The sequence below is a fragment of the Pinus tabuliformis genome, chromosome J, assembly GCF_031772625.1.
Source record: "Pinus tabuliformis cultivar Carrire ecotype Pingquan chromosome J, CPIR1, whole genome shotgun sequence".
NCBI classification, from domain to species: domain Eukaryota; kingdom Viridiplantae; phylum Streptophyta; class Pinopsida; order Pinales; family Pinaceae; genus Pinus; species Pinus tabuliformis.
This window is the reverse complement of record NC_142295.1, coordinates 281,854,624-281,866,945: the sequence shown is the minus strand read 5'-3', so window position 1 is coordinate 281,866,945 and position 12,322 is coordinate 281,854,624.

Genomic DNA, 12,322 nt, shown 5'->3' with positions numbered 1-12,322 from the left:
CTCGTTATTTAATCTTAAGAGGATAGTTTTGTTGGATATAATGTCATCTTCAGATAATAGATGGCTTACTTTGGATTACCTCAAGAATTATATGAGCGTTGATCAAGAGGATTTTCCATGTCTGATGGTTGCATCTTAGTTCACTTAAAAGCAATATAAGAGTGCTTCTATAGGATATAGTATATTCAAGTTAGTTAATGGGAAAAATCCCATTACTCCACACATGGTCATGCAAGGCTACTATGGGATGAGTAATTTATCTCTAAAGTTCATAAATCGTTGGTAGCCGATGTTGGAGATTGCTTGAGCATTCTTGACAGAGGCACCGAAGAGGATGAAGAAGTGGGAAGACAGGAACAGGAGAGATGAAAAGTTCAATGTTTGTGATATGGTATTCATTAAGATGACCAAGGATCAGTTCCCACCACCTATTAGGATATCTATGTCACCTTTTAGGAGGCTCGAGGTGCCATTTCAAGGTTTGGAGTGGATTGGTTAAGACGCCTATAAGCTCGATCCTCCATTCCATTTGTGAACCCATCATTTATTATTCCATACTAGTCAGTTGAAGAAAGGTATGATGGATACAAAGGATGTGTGAAAAGCAGAGACACCACATGCCTCTACATTGATTTTTGATCATCCAAAGTTAGTTCTTGAAGAAATAATAGGATACCAAACACTGGGCATTAACAATAATAGGAAGAGAGAATACTTCATGAAATGGAGGGATTCTCTATAAGATAATGGATGGGAGACCCATGTGTAACAAACCCTCCCATATTTACCAATTTCACAAACCTTCTAGGGTAAACTTGAGACAATTGCCACTATGACATTACCCAACATCTCAGTTCCATTGAAAGAAATGGTGCTTATAGAATGACCACAAACTCACATCCTATAGATAATACAAATCACCCAAGAGATGAAGAAACACCCCAAGTGGTCAATATTTATGTTGGAACCTTGTTTTACTAACCTAAACTCCCAACTACACCATTGGAACTGATTCCATGTGGTTATGCGGCTAGAACCACACTCAAAGACTTGCCTCCACGTGGTTATGCCCTCAAATCCTCACTTCTGAGTATGCAATCTTAGGATTTGCGATACCTTTTATGGCCAACCTCCATTCCACTACCCAAAATTTCCTAATAAATTCCAGAATAATTATTAACATGATTACCAAGCTAAACATTCAATCTCAAATCGAAAACTTGATGTAGACTCCTTAGAACACACAAAATGTTTCATGAAACACATGGAAAACATGTAAGCTATAGGTCATAAATGCATATCTCATCAAGATAGTTAGAGATTCATCTGATAATCATCTTGAAGGCCCTATTTCCTCTCAACAAAGCTACAAAAAAACTTATTACTCCATACATTCATCAACAAGTCAATAACTAAATAATTCATGACAAGATCCATAGATGGTACACATCATATAACCAAAATATAAGCAGAAAATGAATAAAGTATAAACCATAAAAAATCAACCATTATATAATCACCAACATAATCACTACAAATTCTCATAGATCACAATAGGATAACATCTCAAATTGACATACGAAAATATCAACCAAGTCAATGACTTCCACATACCACTCAACCATAGATTGGGTTGAATGTGGGATCTCATGGAATAAACCAAACAAAACCAAACCAAGGCTTCCAAAGGCCAAACCACCTCAACCCTAAACCATATTGATTCCACCTCCATGGTCAGACATCACTAACACCAACTAGATCAGTCTCTATCGAGCTGTCTAGTGCTCGAGGAACTTGTAACTCAACCCACAGCCTTCGAGGGCTCTAGAGCATTTTTCCAACTCGGCTCCTAGGAATATTAGATTAACCCACCAAGGTCTCCATAATGCTTATCACAACCTAGGCTCCAGGAGTAGTGGCTCAACCCAAACTGTTCCATTGATTCCAGAGCATTTCGTTCGACCCACAACCATAAGGAACATGAACACCAATCAGGAAAAATAAAAAAGAAAATAATAATAATAATAATCAAGTGGAAAAACCCACATCACCATGGCTATATAAAAAATGGCAAGGCAAGGCTAAAACCACTATTAATCTAGAAAATCTCCATGTGAATGATAGCACATAACCATAAAATTACATGCATATAACATGCATCTACACATCAACAAAGAAATCACACATGGAACCTATTACCTACAAAGCAATCCAACTGTATTTGTTGACCCAACTATACCCTTATACTTTCCTACTTTCCTTTTGCCTTATTTCTCCAAATCCAATTGAATACTAGAGTGTTTTAAGCCTGCTCTAAGTGTGCAAGAGTATAAGAGAATGCAAGAATGGAAGATATTTCAATCCAAAAATTACTAAAAGGATTTCAAATGTTAATAACTAACCCTAAGAAGCCTTTTTATCATTGAGGCCTCTATTTTCTTTATTTTCCTTGATTTTTCCTTTAATTTCCCTCTCTTTAAACTTTGTGTCTCTTCACCTTCCTTTTATATTGTTTCCTTTACTTTCATAAATAAAATTCCAATTATGCACCTTTGCCTTTTTCCATGCCTTTTCCAATTTCCATAGCCATTAATCAATAAAAAGTGATACCCATCACTATGTTTTTCTCAACATTCAGCATGGAACATATGTCCCATGAACTTGGATTTATTTTATTTACATAGAAAATAAACCAGGGGTTGTTACAAACTCCTCCCCCTTGGGGGAACATCATCCTTGGTGTTATCTAACTCCAATGGCCAACAAACTGCTGAAGACAAGTTGGCTTCGGGGGTCTTGACGGATGTTTAGAGTTAGTTGCGCCAAACAAAACCCTACACTACCTTCTCTTTCAGCAACAACCCGCATAGCGTAGGTTGAAATCTCACTCGAAGCAGTATGGGGGTGTTATATGGAATTTATACCCATGGATAAGTACGTCTTCCCTAAGTGGGTAGTTACACTTAGAAAAATAGAAGTAAATATGTTTAACCTTTTCCTACAATAGATAGATAAGATAAAGGAACCTACTTGTGATCTTTCGCTTCCTTTGATCTCCTCTGAATTGCTCCCGTCGCTCCCACTCAAACTAAATTCACTCAATTGGTACCTACCAACATAAATAGAAGACAACAACAATCAAAGCATATGGTCTACCTAGTATAAAAAAATGGAATGACAACATTTGAACATACATTCATGATTTGAAAATATTATCTTAGACTAATAATAAGGTATTGTAGACTCATGTCCATGGATTTTCCTATATTACTTAGTGCAATGGATGGATAAGATTGCAAATAATATAGATAGTGAAGTAGTTAAAGAAACATAATAGACAAACACACATAACACAACAAGTTTAATATGGAGTTCACCCAAAACTCCTGGGCTATGTCTCCTGGTCAAGCCTTCAGTGGTGACCTCTCTATTATGTCTTCAAGAGTAGAGTTCTACAAAAGTTGAGCTGAAATTGAGTCTCAACACAGACAAATAGTAGGAGCTTGCTTGAATCCCTCAAGTCTTACTCAGTACATAGACTCTCCCTCTGAATTTATGTCTTTGTCTTCTCTCTGTCACAACATTTCCTACCTCTGTCTCTATCATTATGTGGCTTTTAAGCCAGTCGACACTAGTCTATTCATTTTCCCTTTCGGGTTCTATTGCTTTTGGCCTCTATTCGTTCAAATCCCCCTCTAAGCGTTAGTAATCATTTCTAAATGCCTTCAGGGATGGTGGCCACCTATTTTGTAACAAAAGGACCATTGGCGCCTTTGAAATCCTCAGAATAGTCATTCTCTGTTTACACAAAGAAATACACTAGAACACAGGAAAATCTGCCCAAACGCACTCTATCAGACCTGAAATATTCTCAATTCTACCTTATAACTCCATCAGGTCCATCTTTATATCACTATCGCATGTCTAACATTGATCTGAGTGATCCTGATCCAACAGTTGAGATTCATTTTGGGCAGCTTATCGTACGGGGGTCAACCACCTGAAAAGGGTGGTTTTCTCTCTCCGGCGCTTGCCCACGTGGTGGCTAGTGTATGCGCTTGGGTGGAGCCTGTCTAGTAGCACTTACCTCCTAAGGCCCGCCCGAAATCATGCTCGTTTCGGAACTCAAAACACATATCACCACATATAAAAACCCTTTTGGTTTCGTTATATCGCCCAATTCGCATTTCCTTTTTTTTTGTAAAAATACATTAAAACACTGAAAATACCATCGAATGGCTTCATGGAGGATTTCAAATAATATGCATTTGCATTAATAAACCCTTTTAGGTCTGGATTCATCACATTGGGTGCATTCCCTTTGTATTTCATTTATTTGGTGAAAATGTGAAATACATAGAAAAATATTGTTTTTCGGATCTGAAAATATGTTAAATATCACCTCTAACCCCATCGGGTCCAGCTATCGCAAGTCATATTTATATCAGCCCCACTCCGTTGTATTACTCTGATGTGATATTGCAATGCGATTGATCGTAATAACATATCACATAGACCCCGAGCTGTTTGTAAGCTCCCCTTTCTAATTTGCTGATTGTGATATTATGAGTTAACTTGGGCCGTCGATCTGGGCACTTGATCGATGGTCCTTGTTGACCCGCGCTGATCACTATCACATATTTCATATGGTAGCCTCTGATAGCCTCCGATATCTTGTGCTGATTGTGATATGCTGATCAAATCTGGGCCATTGATCGGCCAGATCCAATAGCTCCTGTGCGTCATTCCTTTGACCTCTGATACGCCTGTTTTCCACTATTTCTTCATGTTTTTTGTTTCCCAATAGTGTTTTCTGCCATTTTGTGAAGGTTTTCCTTTTGCGATAGTTTTGGTTTTTTTGAAGACTTAGAGGGTTTTCCCGATCCATTTTAGATCATGCCTTCCCACTGAAAAAGCTTTTGGATCACCAAAAGTTGGTTTTTAAGCATTGATCAAGTGGGGATATAGCTTCGTCACTTGTTCAATCTCTATCCATCTTGCACTGCTCGGTTTTGAACCTTTGAGTTCGATTCTCAAGTACTCAACATCCCCTCTATGCGTAGTCCTCACCTTCTTGTCCATAATTTTGTCTTCCTACAACTGATTCAGGTATTTAGGCAACAGATCATCAATAGAAGGCAACTAACTTTTCTCTTCAAGATCTTCAATTAATGAAGGTTCATATAGTCTCAAGTTCTCTGCATTAACGACTGAATAGATATGCATATAAGCTGGAAAATCAAGGTGAAAAGAATTTTCACCAATTTTCTCAAGTATCTTGAAAGGCCCATACCTTATTGGCTTCAGATTCTTATCTTCACCTTGAATTCTATCTTTGCTAATGTGCAGCTAGACTTGATCACCAACTTGGAAGTTATGCTCAATTTGATGCTTGGCATGCCTTGCCTTGTACTTGGCCTGGCTTCTTTCCAATTATTCGTACACTACCTTGTGAATTTCTTGGATATATTCAATGAACCTGGTTGCTTTATCCACATCCCTGTGTCCATCAACTGCTATGTCTTTTCCAAAGCCAAAATCCAAGGGAGACCTTGGTGTAAAATCAAAACAAGTCTCAAAAGGAGATCTCTGTGTACAAGAGTGCTTGGCACAGTTGTAAGTATGTTGTACATAACAAAAATGTTCATCCCAAATCTTGGGATGTTTGCTGTAATAGCCCCTGAGAAATTGGATGACTGTCCTATTGACCATCTATTTGTGGATGAAATGTTGTGCTCTTCTTCAATCTGGTGTCCATCAACTCACATAGACTTGACCAAAACTTCCCAACAAATCAGGAATCTTGATCAGATACAATGGAAGTGGGTAACACAAAATGAACCCATACATGCTGAAAGAACAACTTCTTTATTTGTTCAGCTATAATCTTCTTGTTACATGGTATTAAAATAGACATTTTGCTGAACCTGTCCACAATAACATATAAATAATCATGACCTTTTCTAGATTTTGGTAGTCCCCCAACAAAGTCCATGGAAACACTTTCCCAAGGATGAGAAGGAACTGGAAGTGGAGTGTACAAGCCTAATTTTCTATTACTGGGCTTGCTTGTAGCATGCACGGTACACCCTTTAATATATCTAGAAACCGTTTCATGCATTCTTGGCCAAAAACAAACCTTTGCAGTTGTGCAACTATTTTACTTACACCAAAATGACCCGATATTAGAGAAGTATGCACTTCTCGGATTATGTTAACCTTTTTAGTTTCAGGAAGGTATAACTTTCCCAAATGATATAAGAGTTGGTCCTTAATATGATAATCCAATTCTTCTACTTGTTTTCCCTGACTTAAAGTTGCATATACATTTTTAAAATCTACATCTTGAGCATATTGCTCAATGTAGCTTTCATGCAATACTGATTTATGCTTATGTATAGTAGATGCATTTATGATTGGTCTTGATAACATATCTGCAACTTTATTGTGTATGCCCTTCTTATATCTGATGACATGATGAAACTACTGTAGAAAACCCATCCACCTATAGTGTCTTGATTGTTGCAATTTAGTTTGTGAGTGAAAATATTGAAATGGTTGATGACCTGTATGTATGATCGTTTCTTTTCCCATTAGGTAATGTTTCCACTTTTTCACACTCTGTACTAATGCATACAATTCTTTATCATATGTGGGATAATTAACTACTGCAGAAGTAAATTTCTCAGAATGACAACATATGGGTTAACTATATTGCATCAACGTTGCTCCCATGGCATAGTCACTGGCATCTGTTTCAATCTCAAATGATCTTTGAAGATCTGGCAATGCTAGTACTGGTGTTGTACTAATTTTTTCTTTCAAGGTGTCAAAGGATTTCTGTTGTTTGCCTCCCCACTGAAACACCTTGTTCAATCCTGTTAAAGCATGTAAGGGAGCTAAAATCAAGAAAAAGTTAGCAATAAACTTTCTCCAATATTGTGTTGCTCCTACGAAACTCCTAACTTTTGTAGCAGATTTGGGTTTAGGCCAGTTCAGAATGACATCAACCTTAGAGGGATCTATCTTCAATTCACCACCCCCTACAATATGACCCAAATAATTTAAAGATGTTTTGCCAAATTCACATTTTGATATCTTCACATAGAGATTTTATTTTTTCAAAACATCTAGAGTTCGCTTTACATGCTTCAAATGTTCTTCCCATGCTTTATTGAAAACAAGAATGTCATCTAAATATACAATTATAAAATCATCAATAAAAGGTCAGAATACATCATTCATAACTCTCATGGAAGTGGTAGGAGAATTAGTTAAGCCGAAAGGCATAACCAACCATTCATACAACCCTTGCTTTGTTTTGAAAGTTGTCTTCCATGCATCTTGTTCTGCAACTCTGACCTGATGATAGCCACTACGCAAGTCTAAATCAAAAAATTAAACAACTTCCTTCGGCTGATCTAATAGATCATTAATGTGAGAAAGGCGATAACGATTTTTGATCGTTATTTTATTTAGTGCTCTATAATCAATGCACATCCTCCATGAACCATCTTTCTTTCTCACCAACATGTTTGGAGATCCACATGGTGATGTGCTTGGTCTTATGAATCCTTTGTCAACTGGCTCCTATACCTGATTCTTGATCTCTGCATTCTCTAAAGCAGATAACCTGTACATTCTGATGTTAGGCAATGGAGCATCTTGCTGCAAATGAATATCATGTACTATTTCCCTTTTGGGTGGTAGACCTTTAGGTTCTTGAAATAGGATATCATATTTTGAAACAAATTTATCTAAATCAGCTTTTTGTTTAGCATCACAGCCTTTAAATACATTGGTTTTATCAGGGTTATTTTTCTTTACAACCATTAGTAAAAATTGCTTGCATGAATTTACAATTCTTTTCATCTTCCCTGAGTTAATCAGAGTGTATTTATTTTTGAGCTGATGAGCTCTTACAATATATTCTATTCCATGTTTTGTGAGTTGATACGTATTTTTAGTTCTACAGAAAATGGATTTTCTATCATACAAGTAAGGACTTCCTAAAACAATACCACATATATCCAAGGGAACTATATCTAACTCAACCTCATCTACAAAAGTTGACCCAATAGCAAACCTAAGTTTACATTGTCTAGTCACTTGTAGCTTTGCTTTATCACATACCCAACCTAATCGATATGGCTTCTATGACGTGTTGTTGGTAAGCCTAACTTCTTTACAGTTGTTTCAGAAATCAAGGTTACTTGTGAACCACTATCAAATAAAGTATCAATCTTTTGGTGCTTGGAAATACCTCTAATATGAAAAATCTTGTGCCTTATCCTCTCATTATCTTCATTATCAATAGATTGTGCAAAATTACTTGTAGATGCTTCATAATTTTTATCTTTTATACCCGTGGTTGTGACTGTTGTTTCATCACCTGAGTCTGACCTGAAATCTTTTTGAATAGCAGCAGCAATCTTCTTCTTCTTACCACCAAATTTCATGGGTTTCAGCTCTGGATGCAAATACCAGTAGTGTTCATCATCGTTTCCATCCTTCTTGTAGTGAGTACATGAACATCTGTCTTTCTTTACAATGTTTGCCTTCCTATCCTTCCATTTCTGCTTCTTATTTTCCTTATTTTTGCGTGCAGATGGTTTTGATGATCCCCCAATCTCTGGGTTCAAATTCTTGCCTCTAGCCTCTAGATGTGTAGCCTAAACTGGTACATCATCTAGGTTAGTAGGGTTAAACATGAGAATGGTGTAACTCAAATAGCTATGCCAACCACCTATATACTTCAACAAAGTTTCAGGTGAGACTAGAGAAATGCCTAGAGTTAAAGCTCTTTTTCCAAATTTTTGGGTATAACTTTGTACACTTTGGCCCTTTAATTGGCGAAGAGTTTCCCAACTCATAATTGCTTGATACATATAAGCTAGTGGATGTAATTATTTTTTAATGGAATAAACAAATTCATTCCAGGTAGAAATAATTTTACCATGTCACTTTAGATCAGCTTGTGTCTTGCCTTCCCACCACACTAGGGCAGTTCCTCCAAGGCGAAGGCTAGCCAACTAAATCTTTCTCCTTTCTGAATTAATGTTCTTCACCCCAAAATATACATCAATCTGTCTAATCCAGTTATCTAGATTTTCTACATTTAATTCACCATCATAAATTGGTAAATCAAATTTCACATCTAGTTTAATCACAATAGTTTTCTTCTTTTTCTTTTCAGGGCTAGTTTTATGTGAAGAAGATGATAAGGATGGTGATGATGGAGTAGATGGTGGAGAAGTCCTCTGTTCTTTTATTTTTCCTTCTGGATGGGCATCTAGAACAGGTTCCTCTGTTCCTTTGTCTTGTTTGGAGGTTGAAGTACTTTCACCTCGACCTTTCTTAAATACTCGATACATCTCTTCCACCATAGCTCTCATGGTCATGAAACTGTCCATGAACTGAGGTTCTGCTCCGAAGGGAATTTCTTTTGCCATTTTTCTCCGAGGATAGACTCTTTCGATTTCTGGATTGGCCTCAACAAGTTCTCATTTTCTCCGTTTGAGCTTTGACCTAGCTAGCATTCAAAAAAAATCCAGCACAAGCTTGTCTAAACTTAGCAAACCTAAAGCTCTGATACCACTTGATCTGAAGATATTATATTAGACTAATATTAAGGTATTATAGACTCATGTGCATGGATTTTCCTATATTACTTAGTGCAACATATCGATAAGATTGTGAATAATATAGACAGTGAAGCAGTTAAAGAAACATAATAGACAAACACACATAACACAACAAGTTTAATATGGAGTCCACCCAAAACCCCTAGGCTACGTCTCCTGGTCTATCCTTTAGTGGTGACCTCTCTATTATGTCTTCAAGAGTAGAGTTTTACAAAATTTGAGCTCAAAATAAGTCTCAACACAACAAGAACAAATAATAGGGGATTGCTTGAATCCCTCAAGTCTTATTGAGTACACAGACTCTCCCTCTCACTTTCTATCTCTATCTTCTGTCTTTCTTAGCACTACCTACCTCTATCTCTTTCATTCTATGCTTTTAAGCCAATCGGAACTGGTCTAGTTGTTTTCCCTTATGGGCTTTCTGGCTTCTGGCCTTTGTCCATTTAAATCCCCCTCTGGTCATTAGTAATCTTTGCTAAACACCTTCAGGGATGGTCGCCACCTATTCTGTAATGGAAGGTCCATCGACGCCTTTGAAATCCTTAGAATATTTATTCTATATTTACACTGAGAAATACACTAAAACACGGGAAAATCCACCCAAATGCAGTCTATCGGACCTTAAATATTATCAATTCCACCTTATAACTCCATTAGGTTCATCTTTATATCATTATCGCATGTCCACTGTAGATCTGAGCGATCTTGATCCAACGGTTGAGATTCATTTCAGGTGGCTTATGCGTATGAGGATTAACCGCCCGAAAAGGGTGGTTTTCTCTCTCTGGCGCCTGGCCATGTGGTAGTCAGTGTACGGGTTCAGGCGAAGCCAGGGAAAATTTTAAGAACCCCCCCTAAATTAACATGTATAATAAATGGGCAAATCTCCATGGTATATAGGAAAAATGGAAGGCGATTTTATCAATGATATGATATGTATATATAATTTTTTGGCGAATCTCTCACCAGGCATGGCGAATATTTTACTCAATTGTAAAATCTTGTGTTTATTGAATACACAAATGAAATCATTGCATTTCTTTAAAATATCTTTTGAAATCAAAATTACCGAAATTACATATCGATAACCTAGTGGGTGTAGGATAAAATTCACCCGTGCCATTCACAGAAAGCATGAGAAAACACCTAATACTATATATAAAACTAAGAAAAATTCAAATTCATCACTTCTAGGGACCTCGTAACCATCCTGCCAATACACAAGCATGTTCCTGTTTGCAATTAGAAAAATTACCCAAATTACAATCTGTTTACTCCACTTAGAAAAATTACCCAAATTACAATCTATTTACTCCAGCATATGTTGGAAAGTTATAGAAGGATGACTAGTGTAATCAATCCATTCCTTTTAGCCCTGGATTTGTTTCAGTTTAAAAGAGAAGTATACAAATATACTTGTCCAATGTCTATGCTTTAACCATTCACCTTAAGATGTTCTTACAATATAATTTCCTAAGTCTATTTAATATCTTCATTATCATAAAAACCAACCTATATCCATCTTAACTCCACATCTACCACTCTTAGGGGGATGAAATCTATTTATCCCTCTCAGCACTTGGTAGACCCAGAATTAAGATGGATAGATAGAATTTCCCCTTTAAATAGTCTATTCTCACATGAATACCATGGGTCAATACCATGGGTTATCATAAACCTAGAGCTTAAAAATTACTATTAGTAATTTATAAAAATTAATAAAATTAATAGTTGATTTTCATTTTATTTTTTATTTTAACCAAGCTAAAATGTTTAACATACATTAAATTAAAACATCCATTTTTACTCTTGATCGGATCAAATATTTTTTGACTCTATGCTATTTTGCATATCACGATATTTGATACCTCTCGGGGGTTAGTAGATCCAGAGTAAAGATGGATCTATGCTGGTTTAATTCCCCCATTTAAATAGGCTACATTCCAAGTGAATACCATGGGTCAATACCATGTGCCATTTTGGTGAATACCATGGGTCAATACCATGTGTCATTTTTATTTTTATTAATACTAATATTAGGGTTAATAACGTGTTTTTTCATGGTATTAATAACAATCTAGTCCATGGTATTTGTCCCATAGTATAAATATAAGGTGACTTATGGAGTAAATATAAAAAAATGTTTTATTTGTTTACCATACCTCTCGTTTATTTATATTTTTATTAATTTACCATACCATTCACAAATAAAAGGTGACTTATGGAGTAAATATAAAAAAATGTTTTATTTGTTTACCATACCTCTCGCTTATTTATATTTTTATTAATTTACCATATCTCTTTTACAAATATGGTATTTGGCCCATAGGATTCACTTAAATAAAACCTCTTTCTTGAGCCTTCATAAATAGAATGAGGGTTATGGACTAAATATAAAAAGAGGTTTTATTTATTTACCATGCGTCTAGTTTATTTATATTTTTATTTATTTACCATACCTTTTAAGTAAGTATAGAAAGACGTTTTATTTATTTACCATAACTCCACTTTACTTATATTTTTATTTGTTTACACCCTTGCATGTATATAAGGTGAGTTATGGAGTAAATATAAAAAATGCTTTATTTATTTACCATACCTTTCATTTATTTATATTTTTATTAATTTACCATACCTCTTTTATAAATATGGTATTTAGGCCTTTGGCCCATAGGATT